This window comes from Belonocnema kinseyi, chromosome 1 (assembly GCF_010883055.1).
Source record: "Belonocnema kinseyi isolate 2016_QV_RU_SX_M_011 chromosome 1, B_treatae_v1, whole genome shotgun sequence".
NCBI lineage: Eukaryota > Metazoa > Arthropoda > Insecta > Hymenoptera > Cynipidae > Belonocnema > Belonocnema kinseyi.
Window position 1 is genome coordinate 53,992,701 of NC_046657.1, and position 16,809 is coordinate 54,009,509.

A 16,809-nucleotide genomic window follows, 5' to 3' on the forward strand; every position below is an offset into this window, starting at 1 on the left:
CCAAAGAAGGCAAAGACCGTAAAGTCAGCTGGTAAGGTTATGGCTACAGTTTTTTGGGATGCACGTGGAATTATACTTATTGACTACTTGGAAAAGGGAAAACAATCACTGGTGAATATTATGCATCATTATTAGAGCAGCTGAAAGAAGAAATTAAAAAAAAAGGCCACATTTGGCGAGAAAAAAAATTCTCTTTAATCACGAAAACGCCCGAGTTCACACATGCTTCGTTTCTATGGCTAAAATTGAAGAACTAAAATTCGAATTGATCGAACACCCACCGTATTCACCAGATTTAGCCCCCAGTGACTTTTTCTTATTTCCAAACTTGAAAAAATGGCTCGGTGGACAGAGATTTCCAGACAACGAAGACGTCATTGCCTCTGTAAGTGCTTATTTTGAGGAACTTCCGAAAACGCACTTTTCTGAAGGATTAAAAAAACTTGAAAAGCGATTGACCAAGTGTATAGAGCTCCAAGGAGATTATGTTGAAAAATAAAAACAAATTTACATAAAAAAAATTGTTTTTATACTTCATTCTAAGGACTTATTGAACTACCCTCGTACATTCATTTCCATATATTTCCGAGGAGAAACAAACATTTATTTGCAGTCCTGAGCCCTGGGGCTTTAAATGTACCTTTAGGACGTCCTAAGAAACGAAATAATAGCGCAAAATTTGTCTTCAACGGGGGCATCAGTATTTAGCGACGATTAATCTCTCTCCTTCTCTCATCACTTGTGTCTTTTCAACTGGCCGAGTTATTTTTGGCAAAATTAACGCACGAAGATTGGCGAAGGTCATCGAAGCAGCACGTGTGACACCGGGAGCTGCCGTTTGCGGATGATCCGTTCTAAACATGCGATTACGATGTGTCATCGAAATTACGAGGTTAGAAGTGTTTAGATTCGGTCGTGATGTTTGTAATAAGTGATCGATAAAAAGCTGAAAAATTGTAAATCGATGTATAAAAATCAGAGCTAAGGGCAGTAGGTATGGTACCCATTTATCCTGACTTTTTATAGGGAATTTTAGAAAATAGTTATAGTTTTTATTTTATGACAAGTATTTTCTGTGAAGAAGTGTAATTTCACTTGCATCAGAAAATTTTTGACATGGAACCTGATTTTTTTAGAAGAAATATAATTTGGATTTCGAAGAAAGGAACTTAAAATAATATCTGTTCCAAATCAGAATTCGTCACAATTTGTAAGTTCTCTTTTCGAAATTTTAGATTTTGCTCTAAAATAAATGCTGTGGTTGAAGGTTTATCATTTGAATTGAAATTTCATCTCTGTTTGAAAATATAATTACTTTATTAAAAATCAATTTCCTGAACTAAAAATTTAATTATTTGATTTTAAAATTGAACTTATTTTGCTAAAAATCCGTTTTTGTTTTGTTTGATTGAGAATTCCATTTTTACCAGAAAATGTAATTATTACATTTTTTGTCGCAACTGCATATCTCTTTTAAATAAAAATTCTACTATTTGATCGGAAATTGATATTTTTATTCAGAAATAAAACTATTTGTATAAAAATGTATGTAATCTGTAACAAAATTTCCTTTTTTATTGTAGAAAATTTTTCTTTTTGGTTGAAAATTCGTTTCTGTTATATATAATTCAACTATTCCAGTCAAAGATTATTTAATTTATACACTGTTTTTACTATTTTCAACTCCAATTGAAATATGGCTGTGAATAATTTCGAAGAAAGTTGGTATTAAAAACAGAAAATGTAAATTTTAAGGTTTAAAAAAACACTTAATTTAAATTTAGATTGAAAACACTCAATTTAAACTAAAAGTAAGTATTCCATCGCTGCCAGGTTGGTAAGGTAAGGTTGACCAATTATTTGTTTGTAGGGTTATTTATCCACTTTTCAGTCCTATGGGGACTGTGTTCGGTTAAAGTGTTTTAAGTTACAGGTGAATAATTCAGTATTGGCCTGCGATCGTGTACCTCAACACTTGACCTCTTACGAACAAGTTATACTATGCGTTACTTCTCCTTATCTACTTGTATCTAGTCAAACGCTTTTGATTATTACATTTTCTGACTATAGAAGTTCCTTCGCTAAGTGGATTACATATACATAATGAATGTTATATAAAGTTGTATGGCTAAAATTGTTGCTTAGTTTTCTCATACGTGTGTATTCATATTCCCCCTGATCCCTTTTCACTTTCTTTATTGTTTCTTGTTTTAAACTATTAGGAATATGAATACATTTGTTTGATAATGGGCATTCTTATAATTATCTTACAGCGGTAGAATCCGCAATCATATGTGAAGTGGAAAGATTCACAAAATCTTCTCTCTTCACTTACCACTTCATCCCCACGGACAGAAATAGGTCCTAGACGTGGCTCACGGACGGGGTATAGTTCAGATGTGGTGATAGATTGGTGAGTGGTGGGAGATGCATCACGGGATCTAGAGCTCTTCAGTGAAAGTCCAATTTCTCGGGTACCTGAAAACTCAATTATCACCAATAATGACGCTCGAAAATTGTTTTCAATAGTTTTATCAAAAAGAGCAACTAAGAAACTGACGAAAGGTGTAAAAACTTCGATTTCGTTTTTTTTAGAGTAAGTATTCTTTCTTCGGCGCACGTCACATATTCTCTCATTAACCGAGCGTGTGTTTGGTTACCTAATTCTCTGCGGGCAAGATTTATTTGAGATTTCTCTTATCGGTTACGTATGTTTTCTTTCTATTGTTAACAGTACAATTACCGCACTTAGATTCAGAATCTGATGAGTTACAGTATACAATTGAGTATGAGTGAATGTAATTTATTGTGCACACCCAGGGCATCTAAGAAACATATTATCTATTTCTCCAACTTATGCGGGAAAGACCTGAATCTAAAAGCACAATGCGTCACTAAGAGTGCGTTATTGCCATCTTGGTTACTTTCAATAGCCTTATTAACGCCTTCTATACAGTCCAAGAGAAATGAAGTCAACTTTCGAGAATGAGAAGTGCTGCATATCCTGGAAATTCATATTCTGGACGATTATTTCTGTTTCGCACTCGAGCTCTGACATAGTTCTGCTTGACTCCAAGAAAGGAACCATGTTTGTTATTGAAGTTTCAGCACATCTAACAAAACCACCATAGCCAAAGAGAATGCCCGAAATAGTCTGTTAAGTTAATTGACCTTAACATTAACGCCCTTGAAAGTGACAAACTTTGACTGGTTAATAGACTAAAAATCATCCTTGATTGTCAACAAGCTGTTAAGATACTTCCGGGAAAATTGTAGAAAGCAGTCGTTCTTGAGTTGCTCCATGTTTTCAGGGTGTACTATGATTTTACATGACCATCGTATTAAGTCCGTCACAGAATGTAACCACCTATCCCACGGTCGTGAGACGTGGTCATGGCTGAAATTTTACCGCGATTTCCCTGGGAGTGGTTACAGTTTTTTATATTAGCACCCGTTCCTGGTAAACCCGGAGGTTGTCCTTATGACAAACTTTTAATTATATATAAGGTAGATGCAGTGTTAATCGTAACTTTAATCGGTTAAGTGCTGTGTAAAAATAAAAATTGAATTTTAAACACAATTATAAGCATTTTTAATTTCGAATTTGACTTAAGGTGACGATTATTAGTTCATTTACCTTATATATCATCGATTTTATATGAAATCGGGCAGTCTAACCCAGCTGATGTCACGGAATTGTTTGCGACTGAAATATATTGTTTTCGAAGGCAATTACGAACAGAAATAAATTTTGTTTTTCATGTAAAAATTCACGATTTAAAAAAAAAAGTTGTATCTCGGGAACCAATTGACATCATTTAATTTTCTTTTAGGAGCTTTTATAGAGACTCTTTTACAATCTGGAAAGGAAAGTTCAAAAAGTTGAAAATTACCAAAATCGCGTACATATTTCGAAAAAATACGTACAGTTTCAAAATTTACAAATATCAGATCCTTTACAATTTAATCTGGAAAATGGATATAATTATGATTCACGATGTCCTGTTTGGATTTATTTTAATTCTTACTTGATTAATTTCAAGGGCTTTATAAAATTTTCTACCCGTACATGTCTCAATGTATTTGCGATGTACACTTTCCTGTCTTTGTTTTGGCCAACTTCTACTTTCCAAACATTGTCTTTTTAAATGTCAATAATTCCTGTGTCCTTTTTTCAATCTTTTCCCCTTCCATTTTAAAAATTATTCCATTATCTATGTGTTCTATCAAATCTGACTTATTTGGGTTACGATTGGTTGCAAAGCATTTTAACAAATCACCACCGCCACCACAGGGTTCTTTCCCATGGTCAGTCACCGAAAGGGGCCACTTCTTCATGCAAGATGATTTACTCAATGCATGATACTGATAGTAATTTTAAAGCGAGCTGCAGCTACACCTGTTATTACTGTAAGTTATTCCAATTTCTCAGGAATTGAATATTCCATAATGGGCACAATGCGATCAATTGCTAATAAAGCGTGTGCAGAATCAACTCTTTGACAAAACTGTCAATAGAGATTACAATAGAGATTACAAGACAACACATCATTTTAGGCAAAATTTCATCCCGAATATTTTTGATGTTCGCTCTATCCCTTTTTTGATTGTTTAAACCAATAAGTAAAAGCTCAAAAGTGGCGAAATAAAAGCAAAGACATTTCTCTTTAAAAGGGTCAATTTGAACTCATTTTGGTCGCAGGGAAAAATTCGGTCTTTGCAATTCTTACCTTCGGATTTTTTTCTCGAAACAGAATACAGTGGTGCGCAAAAGTTTTGGGCTAAACACATTTTTGACTATATCTGGTGAATAAAAGTAGTTGAGAAAAATTGAATATATACAAAATTTCAGTATTTTATTGAACTACAAAACTACAACATTTACATATTTTTAATGAAGTTTGTTGACAATTCCACTCACATTGTTTGTAACGACAGTGTTCAAAAATAATAAGCCACACTTATCCCATAGGTTCATAAAATAGTTAGTGTTCATAAAATCAACAAGAAAGTTATTATTCCGTTGCTTATTGATTAATACTTTGTAGCCATACCCTTAGCAACAATTACAGCAGCACATCGTCGAGGCATTGAATCAGCTAATCGTTTAACGTAGTCTTTCGGTATTTTTTCCCATTCTTCCTGAAGAGTTCGCCATAAGTCATCCTTGTTTGAATGTTTCTTCCGAGTGTGTCACACAAATTTTCAATCGGATTTAGGTCTGGAGATTGAGCTTGATGATCCAGAAGCTTCACTTTTCGCCCTTTCAAAAATTCCTGAACCAGCTTCGACTTATGTTTCGGATCGTTATCTCGCTGGGAAATCCAATTTTTAGGCATTTTTCTTCTAGAATATGGTAACATTTTTCTGCTATAATATCTCGATAGATAACTTTGTCCGTGATGCCTTCAATCTTGTGCAGTGGACCTACTCCTTACGAAGACATAGCGCCCCAAACCATGACTGATCCACCTCCGTGTTTCACTGTTGGAATTTGATGCCGAGAATCATATCTGGTATTTTTCAGACGTCAAACATACTTCTTACCATCACTTCCGAATAGATTGAACTTTGATTCGTCAGAAAAAAGTACTTTAGCCCACTGATCTGGAATCTAGTGTTGGTATTTCTTCGCAAAATTTAATCGGGCCTTCTGATTCTTCTTGCTGCTCAACGGTTTCTTAACAGCAACGCGTCCGAACAGTCCCATATCATTCAAATGACGAGCCACGTGCTCCTACTCACGTTGGCAAGGTTTTCATCACAGAGTTCATTCGCAATTCCAGATGCTGTCTTCTTGACATCAATTGTTGATTTGCCTTTGATGATCTTGTCAGCACGAATTGTCGTTTTCCGTGGTCTACCAGATCGTGGGAGGTCCAGTAGACTCTGGGTAGTACTGAATTTCTCAATTAATCTATTTGCAGTACTCTTACCAAATTTCAATGAGGCAGCAATTTCACGAGAAGTCTTCCCTTGTCCAGAAAGATTTAACACAGCTTCCCGAATCTCATGGGTCGTATGTCTCGGCATTTTGACTTCAGAATGACTTGATCTGATAGGTTAAACAATTGACAAACGCAAGGAATCGAATTTGTTACTATAGCGTCGCTTCTAGATATATCTGAACATAGTGGCCCAATACTTTTGCACACGTCAATATGGAATATAATCGAAAAAAAAACAATGGATTTTTTTTTCAAAACTTGTTACCTACCTTAATGTTTATTACAAATAGTATACATAATTTCCGCATCAATGGATTTTTACTCGAGTTCGCCTTTGAAGGAATAAATCAGAAAAACAATGTGGACCAAGACCTTTGCGCACCACTGTACATATTTCACTAACACTACCCATTAAATAGCTTTTGACTTCAATTCTTACATCATTTTCCTTAACTGAAATTACATAGATATTATTTGGGCGTTGTCTGGTGCAACCTACGTGATCACTTCAATAATATTCTAATGCTAATTCCACCTCTAAGTCGCTCACAGGATATCCATTGTATAGGCCAGGAGTGCAATATATTTCATTCTTAATCGAAAGTTTCCTGGATTGACCTATCATATATTTTGTTCCATTCAGGACACGCTAAAAGTAAATCTTTCTTCGTATATTCTCTTGACATCAGCGTCATCAGACGGATCCCTTCTTGTGCATTTGTACAGTTTTCAAAGCTATTTGAAAATTGGTCACCCATTCATCGCAAGAAGAGAATTTTTCTTTTGCCAATTATAAATTATAAACTTTTGAAAACTTACTGCTCATCTATTCCGTGAATGCATGTATTAGCTGTCTTCATTTTTTGCAAAAGGTAGTTTTTTCGTGACCTTTCCTTGATCCTAGATTGATTTCGACGAGGCGTAATTGCCTAATTTGAACACATGCGAAACTTACCAATATTTCGGTGGTTTAAATTTTTAGAAACACTGTCGCTTGAAACGATTCTTCTTTCTGGGAAAAAAGGTCCTAGCAAAAAAACAGCTCATGAAGCTGGACAAATGGATGGTCAAAAATGAAATGCCACTAAATAGTATATTCTACCTTTCCGGACTTTTAGTTCGTTTTAGTAGTGCAGTAAATTCTTTTTATATCGACAACTACTACGGGAAGGAATTTTTTAGCAAGAACCAAACTGACAGGATATCTTCATCATATTACACTACATCCAAAAAAAATCAAAAAAAAATCGAAGGTGGCCTTTTTTTAAAAAATTTATTTAATTTTTTTTCGAGAAATGTGCGCTATTTTAGTTTTTCCAAATTTTTAAATTTTTCTTTGTGAATTTTAGAAGAGTTTAGTTCTCACTAAAAGCTCCTGCAAAGAAAAGAAAATTACGTCAAATGGTTCCCAAGATACAACTTTTTTTTTTAATCGTGGATTCTTAAATAATTCACCTGCATATTCATATAGCCCTGAATTTGTAAAAAAAATTGTTGACCGAAAATAAAAATTACGTGTCTAATATTTTGCCTGGGAAAGAAACAAAAGCTTGAATTTGCTATAATCAATTTACCATTAAAGTGTTTTTAGACATTGAACAAAATAAACAGAAAAATATGTCAATATATGTTAATAAAATTGCAAATTACACTTATTTATAACTTTTTACCTTGCCGGAATTTGTAAAAGGACTTAAACGGTATACATACTTGACGCGTTATAATAATGCAATTAACAATAATTTTAATATTTTCTTTTAACAAATCGCTCGTGATGGAAAATCCGATGGTCTCATAGAAAATTGGTATCTTTTTTTAAATTTTATGTTCAAGTTGTTGCTTAAATTTCAACTTCTTCGTCAATTTTTTGTAAGGCGTCATAGTTATGTAAATATAAAACAATAACACAATTTTCTTTAAAATTTTTGACTTCTGAACGTAAAAATAGAAATTAGTTATTTCATTTCACAAGTGAAGCATCTAAATATAGACCTTATTTTCTTTCTCATTGTCCCCTCTTTTTGCCTTCTATAAAGAAATACTTTTTTCTACTTTTTAAATGAAACTTCTTCTTTTTCACCTTTTCCTGTTTTTCGCAGTAATGCGAACTGATCTTATATATATATTTTTTATAATTAATTTTTTGAACTAACAATTTAAATATATTTTGCATTACAAATAAATATTCCTAATTTAAAAACAACTTTTCTATTTACATGTCTCCTTTTTTGCGGTTTAAAAAAAATTTACCCGAGAATTTAACTACTCTTTTTTAGTCAAAAATTTATTTTTTTTTTAGTTAAGGATTGAACTCTGGTTAAAAATACACAGTTTGTTACATATCATTTCATACGGATGGTTTCCAGCTGATTTAATTATTTCTGAAATCATGATTATCAGACGTGGACTTTTCTTCAAGGCAATACTAAAGCAATCGTTTTAAGTTTATCACAGAAACTATGTATTTATCAAATAATTGTTCCATTTCTTCCTGACGTTTGAATTTTTTAGTCACTCGAGGTATACTCCTACAATTTTACATTGCCTTGTTATTGTGTAAATACCAATGACATCGAATTATTATGAATCAATCATGTTGTTTCTAACTGAGTTTTATTTCATCAGCTGCTTTTCAAAAAAATAATATTTCCTGGAATCTTCTATGTACAATATTGCTAACAAGGCTAAAAGATTTTTAAAAAACTCAATCAACGTATGACAAATACTTTGGATGATTTCTTAAATTTTTTTAAATTTTAATTTTCGAAAATTTTGAAAAATAAGTTTTTTTAAGACAATTGAAAGGTTTCCATTAGAAATTATTATAGAAATTCTAATTTTCTTCTATTTTTCGCGTAGCAGTTTGGAACATGACAAATTAGATGTTTTTAAACTTTTCTGTTTCAAAAATCGAAAAATGAACTAATTTTTATTCAAGCACAGAAATATATGTATACTTCAGGATGATGATTAAAAAAATTACAAAGCAATTTATAACCATAAAATAGGACTATTTATAATAAGGGCATTTGCAATCTTGATGTAATATTCTAGATGGGGTACGCCATACAGAAAATTGTAATTTTTTATAAAACCGAAAAATAAAATACAATTAAAATGTTTATTTCTATCAAGTTGGAAGCCCACAAAATTAATCATTTGTATTTGACGATTCAACTATACTGTCAAAAATGAGTCTTTTTGGGTAATTTCCAATACTTTCGATTCAAAGTAAAAACATTCTTAGGTTGATATATTAAATACTATATTCTTTGTTACGAATTAATTATTTGTATAAGAAAATCAACTGCTTAGTTGAAAGTTGAACTTCTTAGTTGAAAATTCCTTTTTGGTTGCTGAAGATCTATTATTAATATTACGAAAATATAAAAATTACACCATCATGCATGAACTTTTAATTTCTTAACTCAATTATAATTTAATTGCCTTCTCTCCGAGTGAATAATCATTTAATTACGTTTAGATAAAGCCATCATATCCCACGTGGAAAATAAATATGATAACAGCAATGGTTTGAAATGGATGAAAAAATAAGAATTGATGATTTTATTTTAAAAGTATATAAAGCATTTAAATAAGAGAATCCTCTTCGTCTTATTTTTGAAGAACTTTCCCTTTCCCCTATTTTAGTTCTTCGCATAATTTCAAAGAGAATTAATAGAATCCAATAAAAAATCCATTAATTTTTTTATTGGAAGCTAATTCTGTTTACTTTAAAAGTCTGCTGCTCCATTTTCGGCTTAGTACTCACGTCCTTTGGTTGAAAATTCTGCTATTTTTTGGAATATTTGAGTAGTTTGTTGAAAATTATATTTTTTTAATTCGAAATTTAATTTTTTTAAGCTTGAAGTTCATTTTTTTCTCTATTGAAAATAAATTAATTTATGATCATTTTAAGGGTAAATTATGGTAGCTTACGATAAATTGATCAAACTTCAATTGGAAAATGTAATTACAGGTACATGGTGGACACTGCAGATAAATTACCAAAAATTAAATTAAAAAATTTATATAATCATCCGGACATTTTTGGGTAATTTACGTTAATTTGATCGCTTAAATATGGTAACTTTCCTAAAATTAACGCAAAATTATATTATTTGTAACCAACATTTCCTTCCAGTTTCTGCAGTGAGTGGCTCGATTATTGTGAAGTGCGAGCTCATATAATTACAATGCTCATTTTTCACTCTAGCTCCGCTTCATAGGCATCAAACAGGGCTGAAATTATTATGAAAGATTAAATTTTGTTACAAATTTGACTGTTTTATAAAAAAGTAAACTTTTTTGTTTAGCATCCCATTGGACACACAATTTGGCGACGTCTTTACGACATCGTTACGACATCTTCAAGACAACTTTACGACGTCCTATGTCCATGTCGTTAAGGTATCTTTACGATATCGTAAATGAGTCCTATGATCTGACGATGTCTTTACGATATCGCAAAGACACCAAAACGACATGGACATAGGATGTCGTAAAGTTGTCGTAAAGATGTCGTAAAGATGTCGCCAAATTTTGTGCCTACTGGGATTCGTCATTACCGATATTTAGTTCATAATGCAACTGCTTTTCTTTAAATTTTAACCTTTCGTTAAAGAAACTTGACTATTTAGTATTTAAAATTATTCTTTTTTGTTTGGTAAAAAGGTGTAAGAATTTTACAAATTTATAATATAAAGACACTTTGTAATTTACAAGAAATAACAATTACTCTTTTGTATGTTATTTCTAAGAATAAATAGTACTATTGAAATTGTAAAAAATTTAATTATTTTCTAAACTAAAAAAGTATTTCGGTCGATGTTCAAGCCTGGTTTTGTTATTTTTACTTGTCCGCCAGAGAAAGTAGTAGAATTGTGTGAAATTTGAATCCCCAAGTATTGGTCAAATTTCCACGTTTCAAGATCACCTGAATTCGAAAAACAGGTTTTTTGCGACGGCCTATGCAGAATGTAGCTCTTTTCTTAAAAATTAATTTTTTTGCCTGACATTTACAATTTTTGGTTGAAAATATAATTTCCATAGAGAAAATTTCTTTTTTAGCTTGATAGTTCAACAATTTAGGTGATCGTCTTTTTCTTCTATTTTTAAGAACTTTTTATTTATTGAAAATTCGACTTCTCGATTTTAGAATTCATTTTTTTGACATAAAATATAATATGTTTTGGTTTAAATATCAATTACACTTTTTTGTTGAAAATTTTATTAGTTTATTGAAAATTCCAGTATTCTGTTAAAAATTCATCTTTTACGTTAGCAATATATTTTTTCAATCAATAATTAAAATTTTAATTTTTAATTTTGTAATAGTTATGGGTATAACATTTTTGGCATTTGTTAAATTGAATGATATGGATAGTTTTTAAACTTTACTTCAGTATTTCTGTAATATAATTATTTTTGTATTTCCGTCTTATTAGGCAAACACCAATGACATCGAATTGTTATGAACCAATCATATTTTCTCCAACTGAGTATTATTTGATCAGCTTTTTTTGTTAAAAATAGTTTTTCCTGCAATCTTCCTACAAAATATTCTTAACAGGATAAAAAATTAAAAATATATTTATAGAAAATTATATTATAAATCCAAGGATTAGCAATTACAATGAGTAATTATAAGCATTTTAGAAAACATCAATATCGGTATAATTCGATTAGTTTTGTGATTGTTTTTATTCGCCCTCACGTTTTTCAATGTACTTTTCAAGGCATGATTGAACATTAAAAAGGAAGGACACATTTTTGAAAAAATTGGTCAATATTGGAAAATAATTATCTTCTTACGAGTATAGAGAATGTTAGGAATATTTTCAATTACTTCAAAAGATTTTTTTAAATGTAAATTTTCAAAAAATTTCAAAAATTAGTCTTTTGAAAATGTCGAAAGGTTTGCATATATTAAAAAATTGATATTGTTCTTGGAAAAATTCCAAAAAATTTAAAAAAATTAATTTTTAAAGAATACTTTCAGCTTTTTTTTTAAATCTTAAGAGATCGCAAAAAAAGGAACTGTAAGATCTTAAAGACCCATTTTTTTTATTTTCAAGGTTTAAACAAAAGCTTTTCCAAAAATTATGAAACCATTTATGATAAAATCAGAATTTTCTCTAGATTTCCGGTCAAATGAAAATGAAAATTGTTTAAAATAATGTGTAAACTTTGAAGTAATATTTTTTTATTTTTCAGAATATTAAAAAAAAACATGAAAAGTTCTAACAATTGCAAAAGATATTTAGAAAACTTACAAATATTAAAAATGTTTTAAGCACATCTGGAAGAAAATACTCATAGGTCTTTTAAGATTCCAAAATATAATTTTGTAAGTTTTTATGCATTTTCATAAGATTCAAGACAGCAAGATATTATTAAAATTTAAGAAATTTATATCTGATTTTTTTGATGTTTACCTTCTCATTTTATTTCATTATATTGAAAATGGAAGAAATGTAAATTTATATTTATTGTAAAAACACAATTTTGGGCTAATAATGAACAATAAAGATACTTTTGAGCATGCTAAACATAAATAAAAATAGCTGCATAATTCTGGCCTGAACAAATAAAATTACATGACAGTTCTATAAGTTTTCAGAGTTTCACCATGCATGTAAATTTTAGATTTTTCGTGCCTTTGCACTTTAACAAAATATGTCTATTTGAAAAAGAAATTATGAAGGGCTGTGACAAAAAAGTTGAAAAATTGTAGAAAATGAAAACCTTCGACACATTTCCTAATTTGACTTAAAAAAGTAAACAAATGACGAAATTAAACTAAAAAATGACAATGATTGGCTATAATTTTTAATTATTATAATAACGTTAATTTAAATCAAAGAGAATATCAAAGAATTCGATGAAATTTATCAGAATTGCATTCATACCAGGAAATCTGTAGTGAATTTAGAGAAGTTCGAGGAGAATAAAGAAAATTTTAGTCAAATTTATAAGAATTTGAAGGAATTGAAGAAAATTTAAACTCAAAATTTTGCCTATTGAATTTATAAGCGATTTAATTTTCAACAAAATAATCGAGTTTTTAACATAATTAAATTTGCAATCTAAAAATGATATCTTAACAAAAATGTGTAATACTTGATATTAAGAAGAATTAAATTGCAAAAAGATGAATTTTAAACAAATAATGATTTTCCAGTTAGTAAAGAAAAAATTTTCAAACTAAATTATTTAACATTTAATGCAGAAGAGGAATTTTCTTTAAATAAATTAAATTTCTAAACATGAAATATTAATTTTCGGCAAAAAAATTAAATTACAACAATAAAGTTGCATTTTTATCCCAGAAAGATGAAATTTCTACTAGAAGAAATACATTTTTTATTTAAAAGTCAATTTAAAAACAATGTGAACATAATAATGTTAGCAAAGTCAATTTTCTACGAAATCGTTGAAGTTTCAATAACACAGTTCAATTTAAAAAAAAAACGATTGCAATGAAAGGTTTCAAGAGATTCGATATTCTTCAGAGGCCTTTAAATTTTGTACGGTGTTTTAGAAGAATCCAAGGAATTCTCGAGACATTCAAGACCTTCATTTTCAAAATTTAAATACTAAAAAATACAAGTTGTCCTCAAATTAAGCATGAGTTATATTGTTCGTACGGATTTTTATTCGTAAAACTACAATTTTCTCAAGTTTTATTTTGGCTAAATGAAAAAAATTCATTCATTCATTTTGTAGATTCCCTTATTTTTCCTTATTTATTTTACACTTGTTTATTTTAAGCACGAAAATGACTCTTCTACCACAAATAATAAATTTTTCAGAAATTCAATAGCGAGTTTCTTAAGAATGATTTCTCAACAATCGCACGAATATTTTAATAATTTCCATTTAGAAGAAATCTTCATAAGAGCTATTCTTAATTTCTGATGATATTTCTTTATAAGGAAAACAGGTTTAACTAACAAAATTTACAAACAAATATTTCATGTGTAGATATTCTGAGAACTCTTGAATTATGTTATAAAGTCGCTCGTTTACGATCATCATGACTCATTTTAGATGACGGATTTCACATTTCACAGCAACAAAAATAAATTTTATAAAACCTACCTAAATGTGTATATTCATGTTTGTCAATAAGACGATTCTGGCTATTATATAAGCAAGTACCACACAGGTGCAAAATCTTGTCAGTTGGGGCTCTGTAAATTCTATTCGAAAGCAGTGCAGTGACTTTACACAAATGAAAATATTAACTTTAAGCTTGCTTTTCACATTCACGATATCTTTTCACTCTGTTCGTAAGTAGAATATTATAAAAACTAAAATTATTAATTAACATTAAAAATTTATTTCCATAAAAGCCTTACTCTCAGTGCAGTTATCTAGTTGAGAAATTTGAATCAATACTCTTGATTAGTTGTAGGCGCACTGAGAAAACGTACTTGTTGAATATAACCAAAATTCTGGTGAAAATAGCCAAGTAAGACTGCTAATATAGCAAAATCCTGTTAAATAAAACAAGAGTCCAAGGACCAAATTTGGACCACAACAAATTAAAAAAAAAACCAAAAATACTATTGTAATCTGAAAAAAAAAACAAATAAAATTTTCATAGAAAAATAAAAAAGAGGAAAGAAAAATGAGAAGGCAGCCGACCACATCCCCTTCATTCGAATCGAATTGAATGAGGGTTTTTAATTTGATAGATAACTTTTTTTGTTTTTTTAATATAAAGCATTTACATGAATTCCCTCTTTCTCTTATTACTTTCACTATGCAAAATTTGAACATTATACCAGTCAAACTCATGGTCAACATCAACAAATGCCTTTGTAGGTCTGGCAAGGACACTCTTATAACAGCGTCCTATACGAACATCACTTTTGTACATCAATTTGATTATTGGATGTTAAATTGGATTATTAGTTTGGATTTTGGTCTAATTTAAATTTCTTCAATTTTGCTAATATAGCATCTGCCAACTTCGTTGTGAAATTTAACCAAGTTGTATCGGCTAAAATTTGTTGGTTGAAATTAGCAACCTACTTCGTGCAGGTAGCCAACCGCTTTAGGTTGCAGCAACCGATCAAATCGGTTACAGTGACCTATGTTCTTTGCTGTTGAAATTGACTGTCTCTGTTGCATTACCAGATATTTCCGTCAACTTTTCTTCAACAGTACTCCATGGATCACTGTAATTTTTAAGCCATAACAGTCTCTCATCAGCTAACTCATCCTCTTCGATTTGCAGACACCGTAGCTTGGCTATCACATCCGTCTTAGGGTATTTCATTTTAAAATGGTGAGCTTGGTCAGTGAACCGCCCAGCTAATCTGTTCACGATACTCTGACCAGAATTGGCCAACTATTTTAAAAATAAACTGTTGTCCTTTCCTTAAGTAATAGGCGCACACTTTCTTGTGTCCACTTTCCATACATGTTGGCAGTTATATGTTTGTCTGGCTTTTTTACAAAATATGTGTGCAAATGATGAGCATCAGATGAAGCCGTTCCACGTTCTTCAGTGGTAAACTTTTAAGCAAGTTGACCAGATCTTTTCCTTCTTGACTGCTTTTAAGTCCCGAGTACTTGCACTTGCTGACGCAGGTCTTGAACATCGTTCACAAGTTAAAATAGTTGTTGCTCTGGGAGTCGATAATTGCGGATCTGCTGAGACTAGAAGCTCACTCTTAATTTCCGCTTTAGTGCTCCCAGCGGCAAAAATCTCATTGAGCAAAAAAAAAACATTGGAGGGTTCAGCTAATATTTCTTCACTTTTTTTGGAGCACAGATAAATCCTACCGATTATTACCAAAAAAGAATTAACTGCGCTGTTGTCGGTCGCTTCCACTGTCCTTCCTGCGACGCTTGCGATATTCTGCTCAAAGTATATCTACTTGTTTAAAAACTATCAACTCAACTCTGTTCACTTTTACTGAGGTCAAAATCACTTGGTTAAAAATTATCAACTTCAATTTGTTAGAATCAGCTACTTAGAACGTTTAAAATGAACTCAGTGAATTTGAATGATTAAAAACAGAAAATATTACTTGAGAAAAAATAAAAAGCATATCGATTGCGTAAAAAGTGACAAGTTTGCTTGTGAACATATAACAACTATGGGCAGCTTGGTTAAAATTTATTACAAAACAGTCGTTTGCTTTTAACAGAAAAAGTAGTTTCATTTTCACAAAGAACCCCTTCCTAAAATTTTGCAGCGTCACGCCCAATTCCGACAACTCTTTAATCTGATATTTTTTACCATTTGACTTTAACCGTTGTAGCTGGGCTGTGATAGCAACAAGCACATGATTACTTACAACCAATACTCTTTTCTTCTTAAATATTATGTTTTAATAACAAATTTGTAGACTTTTTGAACTAACTAGCGAAAACTCGGCTTCTGTTCGACAATATGATCTCCTTTTTTTCTCTAAATACGAGGGTAGTTCAATAAGTCCTTAGAATGAAGTATAAAAACAATTTTTTTTGGGTAAATTTTCTTTTATTTTTCAACATAATTTCCTTGGTGCTCTATACACTTGGTCAATCGCTTTTCAAGTTTTTTTAATCCTTCAGAAAAGTGGGGTTTCGGAAGTTCCTCAAAATAAGCACTTACAGAGGCAATGACGTCTTCGTTGTCTGGAAATCTCTGTCCACCGAGCCATTTTTTCAAGTTTGGAAATAAGTAAAAGTCACTGGAGGCTAAATCTGGTGAATACGGTGGGTGTTCGACCAATTCGTAATTTAGTTCTTCAATTTGAGCCATTGAAACGAAGCATGTGTGAACTCGGGCGTTGTCGTGATGAAAGAGAATTTTTTTTCTCTCCAAATGTGGTCGTTTTTTTTAATTTCTTCTTTCAGC